Raw genomic sequence first — 25,385 nt, 5'->3', positions numbered from 1 at the left:
CAACTGTAACCAAAGAAGTCTCAGAGCGCATGCCTTTTTAATTCTGAAAAGACCCAGACCCGACAATTAATATAGATGGAATTTAATTGGTTCATTTACTCAAAGAAGCGATGTCCTCATTGGCTGGCAGTGCTGCTGGCACAGCAAGGTTAGGAAAAAGGTAGAGGAAGAAGAGGGTAGAAAGAAGCAGCCTTCTCGATGAGGAAGGGAAAACTTCATAGACAGGAGCTAAGATGACACAAAGTGAAGAGAAGAAACATTTCCGGAGCAGAATGTGAAGTGGATATGAGGTGGGTGAATTAAGCCAGACTGCTCGGTTTCAAATCCCAGCTCTCATGACCTTGGGGAAGTTATTTACCCCCACTTGCCTCAATTTCCTCATCTGTAAAATGGTAATCATAATGGTCTTCACTGAGGAGGGTTTTGGTGAGATTATATGAGTTAATAAGGTGGAGCATTTAGAACATCAGGAAGCACATAGTAAAGTTGCTCAGTAAGTTTGAGACTTTGTTAGTCCTAGTGATAAATGTTCTTACACAGTGCCTGAATACATCACGGCCTCACCTTGAACACCAGCCACACTGCACACAAGCCATGGCCTGCAGAGTGTGCAGACCTGCAACAGTCCTTGAGTGCATCTCTGTATTTGAAGAATCGCCAGACTGAAAGCAGATCACCTTCAAGAGATCATGAAGGTATTAGAGGCCTTAGTGCCAGGCTACATAAATCCTGCACAGTTCGAAAATATTTTAGGGCATTTTTGTGGGAAATGCACAGACACACACACACACACACACACACACACACACACACACACTAACATTAGCTCTTACTGCGTGACACACATTCTGTCAAGCCCTTTACATGTAGAATTTCACTTAGAACAATCCTGGTCGGCAAGCCCAGTTATTATCTTCAATTTGAACATGAAGAATCTAAGGTTTGGGTGAATTAAGGTCACTCAGGATCAAACAGCTGGTAAGTGGTATAGCCAGAGTTTGGACCCAAATCCGCCTGGCTCCAAAACCAATGCCCTTAGCCACTGTGCCAGAGAGAGTACAGGACAGCCAGTGGTCAAAGAGAGAGGCCGGCAGCCAAGCACTGCCCGTCATGGTCTGAGGAGGTGACCACATTTTCTGTAGCATGTAAGCTGAAAATTATTAACCCATGCTCTTTATGTCACAGGGTTGAAATTGAACAGTCACAAATAAGACTGTGCAAACAATGGAACTTTGTTTCCTGTATCTGAGCCCAACCTCTCTCCAGCCCTCATTCCTGTTCATGGTGGGTAATGGCAGACATCTTGCCTCTGCCAACTGAAGTCCCACCCAGTGTCTTCTACTTTACAACAGCCTCTTTTGGGTGAATATTCATTTAATTTAAAGTTCAAACTCCCTGTAAAAAGCTGCTTCCATCCTGTCAAAAGTATTTTTTCCCCTTTGCTTCCCGAAGTCATAAGTTTGGGTATCCTCAGGGCGGTGAGGCAGCAGACTGACCCCTCTGCTGCAGGTCTCTGGCTGGGGCACCTAGGTTGGCCTCATTACTCCTCCCTCGCTGACTGAGCCTCTTCACTTGTCCCCCATGGTGGCTGACCCTCTGGGTCAGCATGGCCAGGGATGCTGTTTACCGTGGGCATCTGCTCTAGGGGGACTTATTCTTTAAAAAAGGGACCACTCTCTCCTCCCCCTGCAACAAGCATGCCAGTTAGCATCCTCAGTGACTTTCCCTCTTCCTCAGGGTGTGGAAACTACTGCATCCACTTCTCACCACTTAGAACTACGGGGGCTCTGCTGGCACTTCCCTCAATCATTACTACGCTTTGGCACCATGTTGGGAGCTGCACTGTGTAGATACAGGTTTCTTTGAGAGTCTTGGACAGCAGGGAATGCAGAGATGCCTCCTGCTCTGAGAGGTCCTACAAAGAGCCTGCATATTTCAGGCACTCCCCCCAACCTTCACCCCCCCGCTTTACCTACCACATTTCCCTGAAAATAAGACCTAACTGGAAAATAAGCTCTAGCATGATTTTTCAGGATGTTCGTAATATAAGCCCTACCTCAAAAATAAGCCCCAGTTAAGATCATCAGCCAGATGGACACGTTTAGTATGTCCGTTGCAACACATGATGGGTATATTGAATTATAAAATAATAATATCAATATAATTAAATATAAATAAATAATATTGACTTTAATACTTAAAATAAATTATAATATAAATTATAATTAAGTATTTCTAGATACCCAACCGGGCGCCTTTGGACAAGAGGTAAATGCCTATGTAAACAGATGAATTCGAGACTTATTGCCGAATGACCAATTGGAGTACAGACACAACGCACGAATAACGTGTGCACTTAATAACGAATGGACGTGGTTGTGTCTAATATGAACCTTCATAATTCAATACGTCGTGTGTTGTAATGGACATGCTTAATGTACACGTGTGGAATAAAGAAATGTTTTCTGAATTTTGGTGCCTGCAATTTTTTGTTACTTTTGTGTGGACCATCATTCTTAACTGTCATCATTTTTGTTGCCACTCCTGTCTCGTAAGTCTTCAATTAACACTTAATTTAATGGTAGGTTTAAAGGGAATAATATTTTGACCCCCACACAAGATTAGTGCATAAAGAAAGAGCTACTCCATCGAGTACAAGAAAGGAATTGTGGAGGACTCCTGGGGCAAGAATCTTATGGCTTTCTGCAATGAGAAGAAGTTGGATCTCCGAATGGTCCGAAAATGGCGAGCAGAGTATGATAACCTCAGTGAACAGGTGGATGAGGAAAATGCTAAGAAGCGTAAGTGTGGATCAGATTGGCAACCATTATTTCCTGAGCTGGCAGACATCATCTGTGAATGGCTTGCTAACAGGAGAGCAAAGGTTTTGGTTGTGCGCCGGGCTGATACTCAAGCATTTGCCCTTGCAATGGCACCACAGTTAGAAATATCCTCAGAAGAATTCAAAGCATCCCAACACTGGCTGGATGGCTTCCTTCAGCGATATGAACTGTCTCTAAGATCAGCAACACTGTTCAAGCTGGAAGATACTGAAGTTTTTAAATGTGCACTTTCATTCAAGTCCTTTGTTGATGGCATCGACTTTTCTGAATACCAACTCTCCAACATGATTGCTGTGGATGAAACTGCAGTGCTTATGGGCCAAGGATCTCAAACGACAATTGATCAGAGGGGTGCCTCGTCAATCTACATTTCTTCCACTGGCTATGGAAGTGCACGTGTTACCTGTGTTTTGGCAACTTGGATGGAAACAAAGCCCCTCTAATTATCACTAAGGGTAAGAAAGATAAGGTTGAACGCACGCGTTTCAGACATTTATGTTCTTGAAACCAAAAAAGCCTGGTGCACACAAGCTGTTATAAAGAAGTGGGTCAATTTAATGCTGTCACTTGTTTTGTGAGGTGGCCAAAGAGGTCTGCTAGTCTGGGATTCAGCCAGCACTCACCGTGTGCGCTAAAGACATGAAGAACTTCCTTGCAGAGAGAAGAATAGATCAAATAATGATTCCCACAGGAATGACTGCCTATCTCCAGACTCTTGATATTGCAATAAACAAGCCATTCAAGGACCATTTGCACATGGAAATCAATGACTACACTGAAAACAGAATGGAGAGAAATCAGCATGGAAACTTTATGAAGCCTAGCCTGCAAGAGGTTGTGACTTGGGTGAAGAATTCATGGGATAAAATCACTGACAGCTGTGTTGCCAAAGCACTATGAACAGGCTACATGGACAAGAAGTTCTCATTTTTGCTGGACATGAGAGATTAGGGCCCATTGTTCTACAGGAAATGGAGTCGCAAGAAATTCAAGCCAGAATTCGGAGTTTGGAGAGTTATCACGATGTTCCAGAAGAAGATGACATGGCTGTATTTGAATAAATGTAGATTTTTGTACATAAATGTAGATTGTTGTACATGAAAAAATAAGATATCCCCTGAAAATAAGCGTTAATGTGTGTTTTGGAGCAAAAATTAATATAAAACCGTCTTATTTTCGGGGAAATATGGTAAGGACTTGTCTGCAGGGATGAATTTTGTCCTAGTGGTAGGGGGAAGACAGGAAACCCCTTTGGAATTATTGATCCTGCATTACTCTCTCTTTCTCTCTTCTCTTTACTCAAAAATAGACTTAGTTATTGGGTGGGAGTTTTCCTTAGTACATATGTTGATTTCTCTGCTTGATTATTTACTATGTAGAAAATCCTCTAAATTTCATTTCTTGATATTTAAAAAGAAGCTTTTAGAAATTACAATGTGTGTGTGCTCCTGCTCAGGGAAACCAGGCTTTCAGGGCTATTTTCTTACTCTGAATTTAACGAATCTGATTTAATACTCAAATCTGAGCAATTCCTTTTTTTCTAGGTATTACAGGCTCTTCCCTTAAAGCAATCAATGCCTGAGAGAGCCATAGGGAATTAAAAATGCATGGTTATATTATTTTCAAAATATTATAGTCATTGCATATATATCTAGGTTAATATTGCTTTTTTGAGTAGATTTCCCTTTTGTGATCCTCAACTTTCATGAAATTTTTATTTAACTGTTCTAGTGCAATTTGAGTTGTGGTTTGGACAAGAGCATTAAATGGGGAACAACAATATTCTCTACCCCAGCACAGGATAGCGGTGGCATTGGAATTTAAAACAAAAAAAAAAAAAAAAGAGAGAGAGAAGGTGACTCCAGGGAGAAGAGAGGTGGGACCTGATGTCTAGCTGCCCATCCTTATGTGAGTAGCCTTCTTCCAATCCTTGTGTTGGAGGCGTGGGGATTAATTTTGATAATAAATGAGGTTATTCATTTCCAGAAAAATTTAGTGTTTGGCAATGTTTTTCCTATTTTTCTGACTTCCGATGCTATTTTTGGTTCTACCTGTGTGTTACGCTGTCTGTGAAGTGCAAAATATACACTATTATACAGAATATTGTTATAGAAGAGATTTCATATAGAGCTTAATCCATCATGTGGACATTCTGTAGGATTTTAAATCTTATTATGTTGTTAAAGATGGCATTTCATTGTGGTTTATACCTGGCATTCTGTTGGAAGTCAAACATTAACGAGAGCTTGGAGAAAACTGTGGCCTGTTATGTTTGCAGAAGTGTGTTTTGCTGATGATGAAAGGAAATTTGGAGACCTTTGTGTCAACTGTCTCCAAAATGCTAGCATCTATTTTTGTAATGTTTAATAATACTCTTCCTTTACCCATATCCTCACTTCCCTCGTTCCCATTTGCCACAGCTCCTGACCTAGTCCGGAGGGAGTTTTATTTTCTCTGTTACACTTGACTCAACCTGTGACTTTCAACACTGTCCACATCACCTCCATTTTTCTAAGGAAATGAGAAAGGGCACAAGGAAAGTACAGGGCAAGCGGTGCTGACTCTCTGGAGATGACCTGTACGCTGCAGATATCATTTCTGCTCCTATCTCATCGGTCAGCGTGTCACTAGCCACACATCCGTTCAAGAAGGCTGGGAATGTAGCTACCCTCTGGGTGGTCACGTGCCAGGCAGAAATGTTGTAGATGTTATTACTAAGAGGAAGAAAGAGAGATATACTGGGTGATAATTTGTTGTTACTGCCTCAAATAAGGTATTGAAGGTAGACATCCCACAGACAATAATTATAAGGACACATGGAAGTATGAGGTGATGGCCCTGGACTCATAAATCCTGTATGCTTGGGGGAGTTAGTTTTGGGATGAATTTGTAAGTTAGTTCATGGATTCATTTGGTGTAGGATTTTGATGTGAATATTTGATAACCTGAAGTACATTTATTGATCAGCAAGCAATTATACAGTAAGTGTTGTTTGTTGTTGTTGTTGTTATCGAAGCTCATTGAAGCACACATAATTCATTTTTCTTAATATGTGATCTTGTCTAGTCATCATTTATTTTAGTGAGCTTATCTCTTATTTCGGTCAGCCTTTTCAATTAAGATCTGCACTGATGAAAGGACACAAAGTCCAGAAGTATGATTGGTATTAGACAAGTGTATTTTACTTCATGCCACATGGGTAATATTGTTAAGCTCTGAAAAGAACTTTATTATGTCCTTATAATAGGTCTCAAGGTCTCATATTTTGCCTTTAATCAAATAGTGGGGCAATGTATTTACTCCTATTCATGCAAATGCTGTTGGTAATTCACAATAATTTGATAAGAGTTTGAAATGAAGGCAATATTAAAAGTACAGCGTGCACCACGATAAAAAGTGCAATGGTGGTTTTGACATTATCATTTCTGGCTGATGTTAGGAATGGAGCCAAAGGAGATGAATTCTGACACTTGAAATATTATAAGAATGATGCATTGAATCTACTTGACATTATCATCTGATGATGCGGATCTTCCTTAATTTTAATTCTGGAGGGTAAGATAAAAGGTTAGTCTTTTCAGAAGATTAAAAACATATTTTAAATCTTATTTCTCTAGGCTGAGTAGAGTGAAGACTTGAGAAATTATGTGGAAAAGTCAGCAGTATTTTAAGATGACTTTGCCATGTACATACTGCTACCTTATTTACTTTTCATGTGGTATCATGAGGATATTACTGTTTCCATTTCACAGAGGAGTGAAATGATATGATTATAAGTTACAATATTTAAATTAATATTTTCTTTAGTACTCTTAGGCTTCAATAAACTAACTCTATATTTTCTGCTCTTGTGGCTTAGCAACTTGGCATTAGGCAATAGTTCAGAAGCAATTATATGATAAAGTACAATAGAAACAATAAAAACCCAATAATAACAAATGCAAGTAATAAGCACACAAATGCTAACAAGATGTTAGTTGAGCTAAATTACAGCCTGTTAACTAGATATTAATTATGGTGACTAATCAGTGTAATCTGTATAGTGTTTATGCACACTTAGTGGTGTAGTGATTGGTAAGAACTTAAAACAATTGCCTTGGAATTTATAGGTAATATTGCATTTAATCTCTGTGAAATGTATACAAATGCAAATGATTTTTCCTCTGAAATCACCATATCAACTGTAGATCATTTGGTAAGCCATAGGGGCATTTTGAAAACCACAGTTGAGAAACCTTGGATTGGAAGAGTGGTTTCCATACTTTTAAAACCATATTCCTTTTGCAGTAAAATCTTGACTATAAATGTTTATCTATTAATGATACATTATATACATTCACTTCTCTTCCAGAATTTTATGTGCACTTAAAGCCTACACAAAAGTACAAAATAGAAAAGACAAAGTAAATTATTATCTTTTTAAATAACTACATTAATGACATAAAACATATTTTTTAATATTGATACCTAGGTTACTATTTAAGTGTGCTTTGTATTGTTAAATATACTTTCTTATTTTTGAAAACCATGATCAATATTTTGTGATACAATGATTAAAAAGGATTGGTCTAATTTCAGTTTATTTTGATACTTGCTTTTAATGGATTGTTCTAACTTTATAGAAATGATTCTGCACAAAGATATACAGATCTCAAAAGAGGAAGTGCATCTTTGGCCGTATTTAAAAATTTTGATAAAAAATTTTCAGGTCTACTGGCCAATTACACCAGTGTTGTATAAAAAAAACCCTGCTTTCTTGATGTTTGTTTATGCTTTCTATATTAATATTGCATTTAATCTATGGTTTCTGTGTAAGAGTCTTTTCAAGGCACTTATTTTGTGAAGGTTAGCTTTGTTAGCATGATATAATCTGTGAATTCACCTAATAGTCACTCATGAATTGCAGTACATGGTGGTATGTCCGATACATGGAAAGTATGAGTGAAAGTACCATGGACATTCCGACTCCTCCTAGGAGGTCATGTGATTCGGAATCAGTGTTAAGCCACATGTTAACTATCAGTGAAGCTTAGTTCCTTTTTCTTCTTAAATTAAATAAATAAAAGTGATTCTAATGTTTTCTTCCCATGCTATTATGTATCATTTTGCACACCTCCTGGAATGTCTACATTCTGATTTTGGAGGCCCTTCTTTTATCTATACTGCTGCATTCTGGGAATCATTTAGACCTGGGAAGTAGCTGTCCTTAGTAGCCAACCCATAAGCAGATTGTAGGAGAGAAAGGTGATTGTCATTTGCCAATCTCCCCTTCTTTTATTAATAGAACTTAGCATGATTTTTATCTGGGCATGTGGTCCATGAGCTAAAAACTGCGTTTTTCCACCCGTCTTGCCACAAGGTATGGGCCTCGTCAGTATGGTCTGGCCAGTGGGGTGTGAGTGGAAGTGATGTTTGCAACTTCCAGGTAATGGACTTAGAAAGGAGGCTTTTTTGCACTCCACCTCTTCTTTCTTCTTCGTGCCGAGTTGTAAACAGCAACACCAGAGCATCCAAACTTCAGCCTCTGATAGAATTTTCCTTGTTGAAAATGGTAGAGCCATCTTTTCATGGACTGTTATGTAAAAGGGAATCAAATTTCTATTTTATTTGAGTCATTGTATTTTGTGTTTTCTTGTTAGAGCAGGTTGGCCTGTTTAACCTAATGTAGCTCCACATTTGTTTGGATGACAGAAGCATTTCTAAGGGACATTTGCTGGTAGCTTCCTCACTAGCACCCAGAACCAAATGCAGGTAGATTCTGACTCACCTGTTGTATCTTGGACCATAGATGATAGAAGCAGAGCAAAAGGGAAGAATATGTTTAGATGATTTCAAAGATAGTAATAGCTACTACCATTTACCATGCACTTAGCTGGTAAGAACTTTCGATATGTTCTCTTATTTTTAGTCTTCAAACAATATTATGAATTTGGAATTATTATCCCTACTTTACAGATAAAATATGTTTTTCCGGAGAGTTTGAAGGCTACACAATTACTAAGAGATAAAATCTAAGAATCCAAGATCTCTGGTCTCATTCCATTTTGACTGTCATTTTAGGTGTAATTTATTTGTTTGTTTGTTTGTTTATTTAGAATTGAATTATTTATGATGTGAGTTTTCCAATCCATAAACATGCTATGTCTCTCCATTTGTTTATGTCTCCAATAATGCTTTATAGTTTACTATGTAAAGATCTTATACATATTTTTTTAGATTTATTTCTAGGAATATTATTATTTTTTTTTTAATTTATTTTTTTCCTTTTTAAAATCTTTATTAAATTTATTGATGTGACATTAATTAGTTAAATTATATAGGTTTCAAGTGTACATTTCTATAATACATCATCTATATATCACATTGTGTGTTCACCACCCAGAGTCAGTTCTTCTCTCATCACCATATATTTGACCCTTTTTACCCTCTTCTACTTCTCCCTTCCCCCTAGAAACCACAGTTTCATGGTTTCTAGATCTATTTAAAAAATAAACAAAGCCAAAGCTTTGTGGGTGGAGAACACTAAAGCTTTGCCAATTTTTTTAACAATGGAGATGTCTGACTTTTTTTTTTTAAATACTGAAGCTATGGTTGTGACTCTACCCTATAAAGAAACAGAAAGTCAGAACAGTTTGGCACATTCAGGTCACTTATTCCATCAAGATGCATCATGCTTGACCTGAATACTTGGTCAACACGATCTACCGTTGAGATCATCATCACAAATAAGTAGGTCGGGAGGAGAAACACAAAAGGAAACTAATTTATGTCAAATGCATCAGTTGTCACGGGGAAGGATAACTAAAAGGACATATGAGATTCTCCATAGTATAATTACTTAAGCTTAAATAAAAGTAAAGGAGATGGTACAGCAGGAGAAAAATAAAAAAGCACAAATATCAGAGAGAACAAGACTTGCTGGAATAGCTCCCAGGTTCCTTTCTTAGTCACTCACGATGGGCCTTGTGTTTGGATTATGAGTGACCGATATATATGCATGCTGTCTTGATTTCAGGGAAACCAGAGTCCTGTGTGAGGAGGTGTCTTTTATTCCCCTCTGGCCATGTAGCTCAAACCAGGCTATATGACAAGGCTCAGTGATAGACACCAAGAGAACACACAGAAACCAGGTACAAGTCATCCATCTGTACGTTTTCTATAAAGGATGCTGATAAGCTGGCACAGGTTGTCCCCGGCCTTTCTTGGACTATAGCTGAGGACAACATTCATCACTAGTGAGTACATTTCATTCAGATTTGGCCAAGGGTCAGCACATGACTCCAAGCATGTCTGGAAATAAACATAGGGTTGCAACAGATCGGCTGAAAGTAACCCTGTTCTTACACTTTCCACTCCCCTGACTCTTGGTCAAGCTTTCGTAATTACAAATAGGTCATCATCATTCTTTATGTTTTTCAATGATATTTATAGAACCAAATAAACAGAAATTTTACCACCAAACTATTATACTAATCATTTGCAGCATTCAGTGAAGTGTAGGTATTGCTTTAAAGAAACATTTCAGCTTCTCAAATATTCCAGCAGAAAATTGTTCGTAATCACATACAAGCTGACAACTCCTTTTATTTTGTCTTCACTACCTAAAAAGGACCATTAGAAGAGTAGTAGACCATGCTGAGTGGAGCAGCAGAGAGAAGGTCCAGGTTAGGAATGTGCATTGTGTCATGGAGTCTGAAAGAGGCAATAGGAGAAAAATCAAGATTTGTTTAGCACAGAGGAGATAAAGGAGAAGATGGGGGAGGAACTCAACCACAGGACCATAGGTCAGGAGCTCTCACTCCCGGGACCATTGCAGAGCAAGGCAAGAGCTCAGGAATAGCAGGCAATACATCAGATTCACTAACTCCAATTCAGTTACAAGAAGGGCTTGGTGCCTATAGCTCACCTAGGACACCAGAGAATCCATTAGTTCATTCATTTACTTGTTCATCCATTTTTACTCGTTCAATACATATTTACTGAGCACCTACTATGTGCCAAAAGTTAGGTGCAGAATACTCAGGGCTGAACAAGACTGACAAAATCCCTGTTCTCAAAATACATACTTGTAGTCTAATGAGAGACTAAGGAAAGCTTCCTTTGATTTTAGGCTGGTTATCTACTAATACAGAGAAGCTTTCATTCTTGCCAAATAAGAATAACATTGGTTCTTGAGTCTAGGGGAGGAAGACACCGAAGGTAAGGGCTTACCATCCTTCGATTGGGCTTTGGAGACATGTGCCAGCTGAAAATCAAGCAGATCATTTCACTGCCTATATCCTCAGAATGGATGGCTAAGAAATTACATAATTTTTATTGAAAATCTAAATTCTGGTAGAAAATGCAGGCTCCCAAAACTCATTGTCGTGATAGAATTGTGACTTGATGTAATTAGTTATTTCAACATTCCACCTGACTTTGTTATTATAGATCTAAACTAAAATGAAATTGAGACTGAGGAAATGTATACGATTTTATTCCATTAATGGCTGGTTTTCAAAGTAGATGTTTAACAAAGGCTCTGCTCAAGCATTGCAGATCTGTTATAATAGTCAAACCTTAATATCGTCTTTCTGCCTCATCACTCAATATGATAAGTACTTACTGTATTCAAGCTCTATGGGTTAAAAGATTCAAACGTAAAGATAAATATCTTCTCTCAACTACAGGAATATAGCTTTCATGTTATCTCACTTTCTGGAGCTTTCACAAGCTGACTTATTTATTTCATTTTACCTTATTTTATATGCTGAAATAGTGAGCACCAATTCCTGCAGTTACACTTGGTAACAGTAAAATCAGAAAATTCACTAGCCAATCAAACTGCTTGTTGCTCAGTGGTGAGGGAAAGAGCCTTTATTTCCATTTCATTAAAACGTTGACTGCTACTTTACTCTCTTAAAGAAATAAAATAAATTCTCATGGAATTAGCTGGCAGTTTTTAAGGCTCTTATGCAAATTGGTAGCAGAGTTTAAGCGGTTATAAAAGAAGCTGACAACTATGGAAAATATGAAAAACTCGAGTGCTTTGACTTATATACATATATGTGGCCACAATTAAAGGTCAAACGTGAACCAATGGCTTTGTTAGCAAACAGTGAGGTTTCTGAAGAATGTGCAAGAGAGCAGAATGAAACCAGTATCTTTGAAAATATAATTTAAGTGAAAGAAAGGTAAAAGAAATATTGGGGTCTTAGAAAATATAGTGGAACAACAATAGATAATTTTTTAAGAATCAGAATATAAAGGGTAAAAAACTGAAGACACCAAGAGAGGGACAGTGTACCGATGACAACTTGGGTAGTTGTTGTTTTCCTTTGGTAAACACAGTGGCTCTCACCACCACGTTCAAATCTGTAATAAGAGCTCCTTGTCATAAGAAAGTCATCCTGGATTTGTATGTGATTTATGTGCCATTTGTCTGTTTTTTGACGAATGACATTATCTATACTTCAGAAACATAGATCTTATTTTCAAAAGCTCTTCTTACACAGAATTTTGAAAAAGAATGGTATATTTTCAGGAAAAAAAGCACACACAAATCACAGCTTTGCTGACTCTAGAATTCTGGGCTTATTTTTTATTTGTTTCAATTATAGGATCTAATTAAACAATAATCTCTGTGCATTTCATTGTAAGAAAGATTATGTAGCAGATGCCAAGGTTAATTATTGAACAACTGAGTCTACCAATGAACGGGGAAGTTTGTAATTAGATTCTTATAAAGAAAAAAAGTGTGAAATGCACTTTTTGGATGTGTAAAGCCTTATCAGAAATGCATATGGCTACAAATAAGCAACGGGGAATAGAACGCTCTATGAGTACGTCCAGTATCATTAGCTGGGCTTGTCATGCAGCGGGTGGTTCACAGGAATATGAATTGGACTGAGGGCTGGATTGAGGTCTGTGTTTAGGTGTGGACTCTCATTCCTGGGAGACTAGTATCCAGACAGTGAACAAGAACCTGCAATATAAATCACAGCTTTATTGTAGAGAACAGGAAGAAGTCTGGCTTTAGAATCAAGTGAAACTGGCTTAGTTGTATAACTTTAGATGTCCTGTACAAATATTCTGGACCTTGGTTTCTATAAAATGGAAAAGTTGGATTCAGTTATCTTAAATTTTGTTTCTTAACTCTCAATTCTGCAACTTGTTTTTAAATTCTACGCTTGATACCCTTCCTGGTCAACTCCATTTTATTATGAAAGCAAAATCAGGATTAACTTTGGGCCACTGGAGCAAAGATGGATTTGTTAATCATGGGTACCAGGACAACTGTGTAGCTATCTGGAAAAAGATGTAGTTTAATCTATATGTCCCACTAGGAAAAACTCCAAATGGATGGGAGATCTAAGTGTAAAAAAATGAAACCATGTAAGTACCAAAAGGAACATGGGTAACTTTCTCCATTTTCTAGGAAAGGCTTTCTAACTATGCCTCAAAATCTAGTGCAATAGAAAAAAGACTGATACATTTGATTACATAAAAAATAGATAACTTTGGCATGGCCAAAACCACCATTAACTTAAAATACATAATAGATTGGGAGATAACAAAACATATTTAGAAAAACAACTAATATTTCTAAATATGTAAATAACTTTTAAAAAATTGAAACACTTCAAATTTACTAGGATGCCAGTAATCAAAAAGAGAGATAATAACAAGTATTGGTGAGGTTGTGGAGAAACTGGAATCCTCCTCCATTGCTGGTGTGAATATAAAATGTTGTAGTGTTTTGGAAAATAGTTTGGCAGTTCTTCAAAACGTTCAAGGTAGAGTTAGCATATGACTCAGCAATTCCAGTCTTAGTTATATATCCAAGAGAATTGAAAACATGTCCACCCCAAAACTTGTACACTAATGCTCACAGCAAGATTATTCATAATAGCCAGAGTGGAAACAGCTTAAATATTCACTCACTGATAAATGTATAAACAAAATCTGATATATCCAAATAATGGAATGTTACTCTGATACATGTCACAACATGGATGAACCTCAAAAACTTCATGCTGTGTGAAGTAAGACAAACACAAAGGCCACATATTGTATGATTACATTTGTTACATGTCCACAATAGGCAAATCCATAGAGATAAAAGTAAGCCAGTGGTTGCCAGGAGCCAGGAATACTGGGCAATGGGGAATGACTACTAATGTATAGGATTTCTTTTTGGAAGTCATAAAAATTTGGAATTATATATCTATCTGGAATTAGATGTTATGATTGTTGCACAATTTTGTAAATATACTAAAACCCACTGAAGTGGACACTAAAAAGGTGAATTTTATGTGAATTATATCTTAATTTTTGAAATAAAGAGTAACTTTCCAAAAACCAGATTACAAAATCTGCAAATGATGTGAAGAGACAATTCATTTAAAAAGGTGTATTTTTAAAAGGCCATGAACAATAAGTTTATCCAAGGTAATAATCTATTTATATTTATCTTTTTTTTTTTAAATCCTTTTTGGTTCCTTATGTGTTTCCTAGAAAAACAGCTATTATATTCAGGTTTTCGTACTGTGATATATTCTGAAATATCGGTGTTATTTTTCCCCTTGACTGAGGGTTATTGAAGACTTTGTTACTCAGAGTTAGTCCTTCAATGAGTAGCACTGCGCTATTCTGGAGTCAGGATAGTGATGCGGACTCTCCGACCCCACTCCCCATCTCCCTAACCCAGATCTTCATTTTAACACGCAGTCTGCAGGCGTGCTTTCTCTCTGTGGTTCAGTACATGTGCAGTTCTAGGAATTTCCTTGGGCATTTGAGAAGAGAGTGTGAACTTCTCAAATACTGTTGAGTAATTTATTAGAGCTATCTTATTTATTGATATTTAGATTCTTCATATTTTTACTTTTTGTGTCTCCTTGATTTCTCATGGTATGGGAAAGTTAAAATCCATCTACATTGTTTATATTTTCCTTGTATTTCCTATAGTGTTTCCTTTTTTGGTTTTGGTGCCTGTGTGTGTGTGTGTGTGCCCACACACAGAGGGTGCCAAAAATGTGTACGCATTTTAAGAAAGGAAAAACTGTATTAAAATTGTAATATTCAATATATACTGACAACAAAAGATGAATACAAATCATGTTTGACTTCGACAATTACAAGAGGTGCTCAAAGTGGTTAGAATCATATATATATATATATATATGTGTGTGTGTGTGTGTGTGTGTATATATAATCATATATATATGTGTATATATATATGATGCACAAATTCATGACAGTTCATTTTGTATTGTACCTTTTATATTACAAACTGCCTACCATGCCTTGTTTAACGCTATGTAATTCCATGAATTCACTGTCCCTATCCAGGCCTTTTTCATTGGCTTCTCCATCCATTACTGGTTTGGTTGGATTTTATCATCAAGTAGTATTTTCAGAAATAGCTCATGGGTGCTGTATTCCTCAAATTCTTTATATTTGAAATTGTTTGCCTTTATAAAGTTCTTCGTGTTATACACTATTTCTATGGCAACTTTGTTAAACACTTGCCTATGTTCTGGAACTGACGTTGCTATGAATAATTTTAAGGCCAGCCTAATTGTCTCCCTTAAAAGTAAATTGACTATTTTGCTTTTATGCCTTCACGTTTGCCATAGAAGAGTGTCTTCTGCCCTGGAATCTCTCATTTTGCATTTGCTCCAGATTTTCCATATTTTAAAAAGCAAGTATTTTATATGTAGTTGCATTATAATAAATGCAACTTGATAAATCTTGATAAATCTTCACTCTGTACCTCCAGCCTCCACCCTGAAACCTGCTAGTTCTGTATGTACAGTGAGCAGAGTTTAACAGGCGGTGAAATCTGAAAGTTGACCAGCAATGACCTGTCTCTTTTATCTTAACCTTTTCCAGACACAACCCAATAACACCTCTCTTTCAAGTTCATTATGCAGAGCATGTGCTGTTGGAGCACATGCAAACGTGAAGAGTTGGAATAACCAAGTCCACTGGGTGTCAGGTGGTGGTGGGTGAAATGCTCTTTGCTGCTGCCTCTGCTGGCCACTTGGTGTGCCTGTCAGCTGTGCTGGGGCCTATGCCACTGCCTTTGAGGCACACACAGCAGCTTCAGGGAGAGACCTTCCTGTGCTAGTAGCTCCGAGCAAGGGCACAGGCTCTGCTGGATGTCTAGAGATCACCGACTGCATCAAGTGGGAACTCAGAGAAGCCTAAGTGTCCCAGCTCTTTCACATCCTGATATGGCATTTCCTCTCTTTCAGCAGACCTGGGTCAGCAGCTACATTCCTGATTGTCAGCTTTTTTCTCTCTTCCATCCTACTGCACCTGCTTCCTGCAAAGGTGGCCTGTCTCTCTGGCCCCTTGCTTCTCTGTGCCTCTTCTGCCGCTCTGGGCTGTGGAATTGGGTACAGGGATGCTCACCTAGTCTTCCCATATTTCCAGCTCCCTACAGGGGTCATTGGCTAGCGTCTTCTTGGTTTGCCCCTTTTGGAGAGCTCCTTGGGTGCCTGAGATCTTCACTCTCAAAATCCTTTCCTGACTTGGTCTTAGATTTGGTGGCCATTTTAAATAGATGCTCGGTTGAGGCTGTGGTGTTTTCTAGTATTACCAAATATATGTTTTTCTTTCTGTTTTTAATCTCTGTTGTTTTCTATGGGTTTTAGTGAGTAGAATGGTTTTAGCTCTGTCTTGGCCCCCCAGTTGGCCTTTTGGTGGCTGACTGTTGCTCCTGTACAATCACTAGTCTAGCCTACCACCTTATTTTCCTCTGGATTCATTTTTTTTCTCTCTCTGTCTCTTTATTTCTGTCTGTAAGATATATAAAAGCAGACATATACACTCATTCTAGTCTGAGATCAGAGTAGAAAATAAGATTCTTATTTAGTATGAGGTAATTAATAAATAAGTTAGCAATGAAGAACTCTGTGATTTGGTCATGAAACAATAAGAGGAAATAAATAGCACGCAAAAATTTTTGCTGAGATTGACTTAAGTAATGCTTTTTGAACTCTATCAGCTGAAGTAGGCTTTTTCCCTTTCTTTAAATCTCTGTTCCAGCTGATTACCTTGCAACTCTGATGTTGCCTAAATAAGGAACAGATTCTGGAAGTCTATATAAATGGACTCGCAGTATCCTTTAAAGGACAATGAACTAGGATTTCTCAAGGTATTTCTAAAAGAGAATAAATCGATTTCCATTCAATTGCTCTGATACTGCCATTCAGAAACTGTAAGTAAAAAAGAAGATATCCTGGATTTTTGCTGATTAGTTGTCTTTTTTCCTTTCAATTTTTAAAATTAGTTTCAGGTGAACAAGCAACGTAATAGATATTTATACACCTCACCAAGTGATAACCCCCTCCCAAGCTACTACCCCTCTGACATCTTATATAGCTGTTCCAATACCATTGACTATTTTCCTTATGCTATACTCCACATCCCGAGACTATATATATAAAATTATAGTTGACATTTAATATTATTCTATCTCAGCTTCAGGTGTACAGCGCATTGGTCAGGCATCTACACAGTCCAAGAAGTGACACCCCTGATAAGTCCAGTGCCCACCTGGCATCCTACATAATCTTTACAAATTGTTGATTAGATTCCCCACACTGTATTTCAAATCCCCATGACTATATTGTGTCTACTAATTTGCACTTTCTAATCCCTTCACCTTCTCTCCCATCCTTTCCCTCCCCTCTAGCAACCAACATTTTTTTCTGTATCTCTGAGTCTGTTTCTGTTTTGCTTGCTCATTTATCCTGTTCTTTAGATTCCACATATAAGTAAGATCATATGGTATTTGTCTTTCTCAGCATTAGCGTAATAATCTCAAGGTCCATCCACGTTGTTGCAAATGTTAAGATTTCTTTCTTTTGATTAGTTGTCTTTTGATTTCTGTTTTGGATGTGAGATAAAATTTAGAAAAGTACTTTAAATACCAAAATCATAGGATGCTTTTCGTGGGAAAATGGGGACACACCCCATTTCACCCAAATCATTTGGAGGACTATGGAGCGTCAGAAGGACTTTGTGTTTAGGAAGTCCGGTGTGAAATAGGAAGAAGCTATAGGGTTTTGAGGAGTGGCACGGTCTGACCTAACAAGGTCACTATGGTTGCTGTGTGGAAAAAAATAGTGAGTGCAAAAACTGGGAGAGCAGTAGGCTGCTGCTGAAATCCTGCAGGTACAAACGATGCTGGCTGGGGCCAAGGTGGTGGCAGGAGGCGTGGTAAGAAGCACTAAAATTAGCAATATATGGAGGGTGCCAAAAAAATGTGTACACATTTTAAGAAAGCCAAAAAAAAAAAACTGTATTAAAATTGTAATACTCAATAGATACCGATAACAAGATGAATACAAGTCATGTGTATACATTTTTTTGGCACCCTCGGTATTTTGAAGGTAAGATTTGCTGATGGACAAGACGTGAACAAAAGGAATGAGCTTGTGGTTTCAAAGCGCTGCACTGGGGAATAATAATGTCTAGGCTTATAAATGTCTCCTACCATTTTTTTTTCCTCTGAAGTCCTACTCCTCGATGATATTTTTGCTCCTAAAGTGATTCTATATGATCTGTTGAAAGAATGGAAGCATTCTGGACGTGAATATTTTCCTGCTTACAGCTGTGTGGCCTTCACTCGAGAGCTCACCTGTATACTTCTCCGTGTGGGCCACAGACTGGCAGCCTCAGTGTCAGCTGGGAGCTTGTTAGAAATAGAATTCCAGACCCCACTCCAGACATACTGGATGAGAATCTGCATTTTAACAAGATCCCATGTGATTTGTAAGCACATTAAAATTTGAGAAGCTCTGTTCTACAACCCTTACTCAGGGTGCCAGAAAGAGCTGATATGCCGCCCTGTTCACATGACTGAGAGTTATGGCCTAAGAGTGCAGCCACCTTACAGTTGGTTCTGGTCGGCTTTGTTCATCATGGTTGATTTATTACTGAAGAAAAGAATGTGCTTCAAATTGATTCGATGTTAGCAAGAATATGTTTAGTATTGGGGGATTTAGAAATGCTTTGTTCAGGAAGTGAAGGGGTTTGCCAGTTAATTTAACGTGTGTTAATTGATATTATTATTTCTTTGTCACTGAACATGAAAAGCATAGCTGAGAGAATGGATGTGGGAAATGATGGGAGTAACAGGTGGCTTTTGCCAGATGGTTTTATGACATGTAAAGTCGAGCTGTTTCCTTTGTTAATGAGCTGATCTTAATATTATAGAGGACTTGGTACAGGGCTGTGCTACTTGAGAAAGACCAGACAGCTGGGCTTCATGTGTGTCCCTACAGTGGGCAGTGATCTATATCTTAGATAAAGACCTTAAACACGTTTTTAAAAAGGACTCACAAAGTGTATTCCCTGCTATAACCATCTTTCTTGTGAACAATGGGGAGTGAGGCTTCATATGTGCAGTGATTCAGGGCAGAGCAGGGGCACGCCACAGCTGGTTCACACATGACTGAGGAACCTGAGGGAAACCACTAAAATCTAGCCCAGGACTGACTGGTGCTGCTTAAAAGTTTCTATTTCAGGAACCATCAGATGACAAATTTTACGGAAAGTCCTATTTTATTACCTGCCTTGAAGCTCCACGCAGAAGGAAATCTCCCATCATCCCTCATAATGAGTAATACTGTTCAGCATTGTAAATGTTAGTGCAGGGTTGTATGAGGAATTTCCTTTCCACGTGAAAAATAGCCAAGAAATTTCCCACAACTTCAGGATGCTTTGTGTTAATGGAGCTGGTGCAGGATACTGATATGATTGTGTATAAATGTGGTCGATAGGTTTTTGTTTTTGTTTTTGTTTTTTCTTTTTTAAGGAGGGCACAGCTCATAGTGTCCCATGCAGGGATCGAACCGCCAACCTTGTTGTTGCACCAAGCTCCAACCAATTGAGCTAACTGGCTACCCCTTGATAGGTTTGTAAAAGCAGACTCTGCCCAGAAATCATCAGGCCAGATTTGATTCTAGAAATTCCTATCTTGTTCTTAGTAGCTGTATATTTCTGGCCTGCTGAGATTGCTACGTTCATTTGGTTTTTCTGACACATAAAAAAGTCATTAACGATTTATTGGATAGTATATTCATAAATAAGTGGTAAACATTTGATATTATTGATCACATGAAGAAACACATGCCGATTTTTATTATAATTGTGTTCCCTTCTTAGCATATTTCCTTAAAAAATGTTTCAAACATAAAAGAAACACATTTACCAAGAGATACTGCTGCATCTTTTCAGCAGTCATAACAGTTTGCAAAGCTATGTTAACTTGTTTTGATGGATTAATTGGTACTTATGACAAAGATTTCTTGCATAGTTGATTATTTTGTAATGTTATCTTCAACAACATGTGGAAAACATCTTAATGCTATGAGAAAGATCAGGAATGAACAACAGCAAAGTAACTGAAATGGGATATTTCTGCCCTAACATTTCATATTCACGTGTTTACCAGAAATGTTTCTACACTCTTTTCTCAATGATGTGGTACTAGTATATATGACTTTTTAAAAATAAAATCAAATGTTTCATGCTCACATATGAGGTCTGACAATTAAGTTCGTGAACTTGTTGTAGCAATGTTGCTAACCTTTTTTGATATCAGAGGGATTATTCATTATGAATTTGTACCAACTGGACAAACAGTTAACCAAATTTATTATTTGGAAGTGTTGAAAAGGCTGTGTGAAAACGTTAGATGACCTGAACTTTTTGCCAACAATTCATGGCTCTTGTATCACGACAATGCACCAGCTCACATGGCCCTGTCTGTGAGGGAGTTTTCAGCCAGCAAACAAATAACTCTATTGGAACACCCTCCCTACTCACCTGATCTGGCCCCCAATGACTTCTTTCTTTACCCAAAGAGAAAGGAAATATTGAAAGGAAGACATTTTGATGACATTCAGGACATCAAGGGTAGTACAATGACAGCTCTGATGGCCATTCCAGAAAAAGAGTTCCAAAATTGCTAGGGTAGACTAGTGGCTGGTGTCGGTACATAGTTTCTCAAGGGGAGTACTTCGAAGGTGAGCGTAGTGATATTCAGCAATGAGGTATGTAGCACTTTTTCTAGGATGAGTTCTCGAACCTCATTGTCAGATCTTGTAATCCATGTTAAAAAAATTGCAGGCAAATGTTCATAGCATCATTATTTATAATAGCCAAAAAGTGGAAACAGCGCAAATGTCTTTCAAGTGGTGAATAAAGAAAATGTGGTATATTCATATGATGGAATACTATTTAGCAATAAAAAGAAATGAAATACTGATACATGATACAACATGGATAAATCTCATAAACATTATGCTAAGTGAAAGAAATCATACTTCCAAATATGTGATTGTATTTATATAAAATAATCCAGCAAGAAGAAATATATGAAGATACAAAGTAGATTACTGGCTGCTTGGGTGATGAGATGTGGGGTGGAGACAGGAATTAACAGCTAAATTGTCATGAGGGATATTATTGGTGTGATGAAAATATTCTCAAATTGGATTATAACGATGGTTGCACAATGCAATAAATTTACTAAAATCATTATACAATTAAAGTGGGTGAATTTTATAGTAAGTAAATCATACCTCCATAAATGTATTGAAAAAGATATGTGAACGATTAAAACAAGTAAAATCTAGATGTGTATGTCATCTTAATATCCACTTGGATTTATCATTGTTAGAACTTTTATGTGATCTTGATGGTCCCCAACTCCTGATGGTCCCCAGCCTCCATCAGAACACATTTCTACTCACCAACAAACTAGCTCATTCGTTTCAGGATACAGCTGTGGGCTCAGGGCAGATTATACCCTTGTCAGCTAGAAGCTGAATAGAACCTTCCTAAAACATAGCTAATTACCATGTTCCAAATGAACTGTAACCCTCTCCTAATTTTCTCACACTCATATTTCAGATATCAGGTCAAACCATACCTCCTCAAGGATTTCTACCTTCTGGAATAGGCCTGCCTTCAGTTTCATAAGCCACTTCTTTTGTTTCACTGACCTCCTGTTGTCTAGATCTTTGCTTTGTTCTGGCCAGTGACGCCATTTGCTACGTTACTTTTAGCATAGTAATTCTCTGATAGAGTCTGATTAAGAATTGATTAAATACTAATAATATGGGAACTTGCTGAAAATGTAAATTTCTATGTCTTACCTATAAGACTCCGAATGGGTGGCTTAATAATAAGTGATTTTGAAAAACTCCAATGATGGGTCTGTGTATGAGGTATGATCAAAACATTCGGTGAATGTTTAAATAAAAAAAACAATTATTGCAGTAAAAGACATATTGCCATTAATCCCCCTCAAATTACTCCCCTCACTTTGAACTTACTTATCCCATCGTCCTCTTTCACGAGTGTCTATTGTTGCGCTGTCATGGCTGCCTCCATGTCCTGAATCATTTTGACTTTGGGGAAGAGCCAGGAGTCTCACGGTGCCAGATCCAGTGAATAAGGGGGATGAGGAAACATCATAATGTTTTTACTTGACAGAAGTTGCCGTACCAGAAGTGATGTGTGACATGGAGTGTTGTCATGATGGAAGATGAAGTAAAGACACTTCCAAAAGAAGTCTTTCAGAACTGTTTCAGAAAGTGGCAAAAATGGTGGGATAAGTGTGTTCAAAGCTAGGGGGAGTATTTTGAGGGGGATTAATGACAATGTGTCTTTTAGTGTAATAAAGTTTTTTTATTTAAACATTCCCTGTATTTATCGATCACAGCTCATGTGTAGTATGTAGACCACATAGTGTTTTCGATACACAGAAATACACTGCTGAAGATGGAATCCATCAGAGTATTTTTTAACATACTTTATGGAGGCATATTTGACCAATCATGTAATTCACCTATTTAGAGCATACAACCCAGTGATTTTTTTAAATTAAATTTACCAAGTTGCACCCATCAACATCCATCAGTTTTAGAACATTTCCATCATCCTGATAATATCTCTCATGTCCATTTACTGCCAGTGTTTATGTGCTGCTTAATCTCCATTTCCATCCCACACACTGTGCCCTAGGTAACCACTAATCTACTTTCTATTTCTATAGATTTGACTTTTCTGAACATTACAAAATGGAATTATACAATATGTGGTCTCTTTGGTCTGGCTTCCCTCACTTATTAGAATATTTGACAGTTGGTTGTTTAAGAGCTGAATGTCAATTATAAGTGAATGAAGACCCAGAATAGCCATGCCATGCCATGTATCAGTGGCTCGTTTCTTTTTATTGCTAAATGGCACTCTACGGAATGGGTAAGTATTATATTTTATCTATCCATTTGTCAGTTGATATTCATGTGCACTTATGTATATATGCAAATATGTATCTATATCTATAGATATATAGATATAGATAGATATATCTTTTTCTTTTTTCTTGGGTAGATACCTAAGAGTGGAATTGCTGGGCCTTACAGTACATTTTTATTTAACATTATTAGAAACTGCCAAAATGTTTTCAATTTGGCTATGCACCATTGTACGTTCCCCACACAGTGTAGGAGGCGTGTGGGGAATGTAACATTCTAGCCAACACCTGTTATTGTCTGTTTTTTTGATTATAATTTTTCTAGTGGGTATAATATGGTACCTCATTGTGGTTTTAATTTGCATTTTCCTACTGATTAATAACATGAAACATTTTCTCATGGGCTCATCAGCCATTTATATATAATTTTTGGTGAAATGCCTGTTCAAATCTTTTGTCCATGTTTTGATTGGGTTGTATGTTTTGTGGTTGAATTGTAAGGGTTCTTTGTGTATTCTGGATGCACATTATTTCTCACATATGTGTTTTGCAAATGTTTTCTTTCTGTCTGTGGCTTGTTTTTTCATTTTGTTGACGGTGTATGTTGAAGTGCAAAAATTTGGAATTTTGAGAAAGTCTAATTTATTAAATCTTTTATGGATCATAATATTCTGTGACACATTTTGTGTTAAGTTTTGTGTATGAAGTGAAATCAGGTACTAAGCTCTTTTTTTTTTCCATGTGGATTTCCACTTGTCCATGACTCATTTGTTAAAAACACAAATGACTTTTCTCTCTGTAAAAAATGTTTCTGTCCTTATGCCAATCTGACACTGTCTTGATAACTGCAGTTTAATATTACGTTTTGAAATTTGGAAGTCAAAATCTTCCCACTTTACTCTTCTTTTCAAAATTATGTCTTCCAATTCCATATACATTTTAGGAACATCTTATCAATATTTGCCAGTTTCAAAAAAAGACGTACAGAAATTATGATAGGTATTGTGTTGAATCTATAGATCCATTTGTGGAGAATTGCCATCTAAACATTCCTGAGTGTTCCCATATGTGCACAGGGCATGTCTTTCTAATCATTTAGAAATTAATTTTCCTGAACAATGTTTGTAATTTTTAGTTTACAATTCTTCCACTACTGTTTAAAAATTTATTCCTATGTATTATATATATTTTAAATCTCACCCAAGTATTTGGGGTCTATCATGATCAGAGATCGTTTTAAAACTGCAAACCCAGATATCTACAGTGATTATGCCTGATAATGTAATAATAAGTGTACTTTTATATTAACTTTTGTCTATATTTCCCAGCTTTTCCAGAAGGTTCATGAATCTGCTTTTAAGTTGGTGATGGCCCTGAACATAATAAAATCACCAATATAAAAAAAGAAAAAAATGAAAAAGAAAACCTTAATAATAATTAATGCTATTATATATTAGATTCTTACCATGTACCAGGAATTTTTACATGTATCACCTCATTTAAACTTCTCAATGACTTCATGAATTAAGTCTATTATCACGCCCATTTTATTGATATGGAAACTGAGTCACAAACAGTTAAGGTACTGACATAAAGTCTCAATGCACGTAGATGACAGTAGTAATTTGAACTAGCTCTAGATACCATGCTCTTGACCTCTTGATTTTGGAATAAATTCCATCAAAATATTAATAGTAAATATCTCTGGATAGGTTATTATAGATATTTTTATAAAAAGTGCTTTTATGAGTTTTCTAAATGAGTGTTTATACTTTTATAATTAGAAAAAAAAATGTTTGAAAGTACCACAAAATAATTCAGTGTGGACTGTACTACACGGGATACTTTTGTTCACCTAATAGTTCATCCCGAAATTCACTGTCACCAGTGGTGACCCAATGAGTAAAAACATTTTATCTTTCTTCTTCTAGGAAATACCTATTCTATTACTGTAACCAAAGTTTCACACAGACCTAATATTACTTTATCAAAACCACAGGTTGTTCTAGTGGTAATTTCAGTTCTGTAAAAAGAAAAAGTACACATTCACATGTTTAGATGAAAAGAATATAAATAAGGAGTATAAAAGCAATTCAGATATTTGTAAGTAATTTTCTTCTTGCAAAAGACATACAACTTATTTTTCTTTCATTCATATACCATTAAATGAAGTCCTCTGTAACCTTTAAATTGACATTTTCACTCAGGTTTCTTCTGTTTCTGTGTCTTGTTAGTGGTGAACAGGCTTTTTTCCCCTTTTATCCTTGAACAGGCTTTTTAAT

The 25,385-nt window shown here is 37.0% G+C and overlaps 1 protein-coding gene across 1 annotated transcript in view; it reads left to right on the top strand.

The window, feature by feature from the left end:
* The first annotated feature begins 265 nt into the window (after positions 1-265).
* The window catches only part of INPP4B (inositol polyphosphate-4-phosphatase type II B), a 613,177-nt gene continuing 588,057 nt past the window's right edge, over positions 266-25,385 (top strand). Inside the window, exon 1 of the mRNA XM_033135154.1 lies at positions 266-290. The gene's annotated coding sequence lies outside the window, so the exon portion shown is untranslated. The remainder of the gene's footprint in view (positions 291-25,385) is intronic.

Source organism: Rhinolophus ferrumequinum, chromosome 18 (genome assembly GCF_004115265.2).
Source record: "Rhinolophus ferrumequinum isolate MPI-CBG mRhiFer1 chromosome 18, mRhiFer1_v1.p, whole genome shotgun sequence".
NCBI classification, from domain to species: Eukaryota; Metazoa; Chordata; class Mammalia; order Chiroptera; family Rhinolophidae; genus Rhinolophus; species Rhinolophus ferrumequinum.
This window is presented reverse-complemented; position numbering and strand designations above follow the sequence as displayed.